The following is a 733-nucleotide window of genomic DNA, read 5'->3' on the forward strand; positions in this document are numbered from 1 at the left end:
TCTAATTTTTCAAATTTTAAATTTAATTCTTTTTTTTAATAAAATATTAAGATATATTTTAATTTTAATTTTTTAGTTTTTATTTCTCTGTCCTACTCTTTCTTCTAAACACAGCTTATATGTCATTATCAATTATGAGATCAATCACTCATAATCATCAGAAACCAAGTAATTAACTAAGTAATATTGTGAATGTGTCATATTGTTCAGATTCTCTTTGATAAAGGATTGACGCATTTGATAGAAAGCGCATGACCTAATAAAGAATTTTAATTGTTTCTCTTTTTCTTTTATTATTAATATTTTTTCTTTAACTTTTGGTTGGAAAGATATATATATAACACAAAGAGTAAATGCTTCGTAGACATAATTATGTCCTTATCACTTGGCTTAATATATATAGTATTTAAATTTTAAACCAACAACATGTTGTTCATATATAATTATATACCCAGAAGGATCCAGATAGCATCACTTTTTTGCATCATAATTAGTTATAAGAAATTTATCATTCTGGATAGACACACATGTAGGTACCCAAAGAAGGCGACAACATCATCTAACTAAAGAAAAAAAATATGTAAAAGAAAGTGAAAATGAGCATTTGGGGCACTGTTTTTTCCTATTAATTAAGTTATTCAAACCCACTAAAATAAAAAGTGCTAAATGACCTCACCTATGCGCAGACGAGAGAAAAGAGAGAGAAACTGGGAAGAATCTTATTTTATAAATA

This window comes from Arachis ipaensis, chromosome B02 (assembly GCF_000816755.2).
Source record: "Arachis ipaensis cultivar K30076 chromosome B02, Araip1.1, whole genome shotgun sequence".
In the NCBI taxonomy this organism is placed as follows: domain Eukaryota; kingdom Viridiplantae; phylum Streptophyta; class Magnoliopsida; order Fabales; family Fabaceae; genus Arachis; species Arachis ipaensis.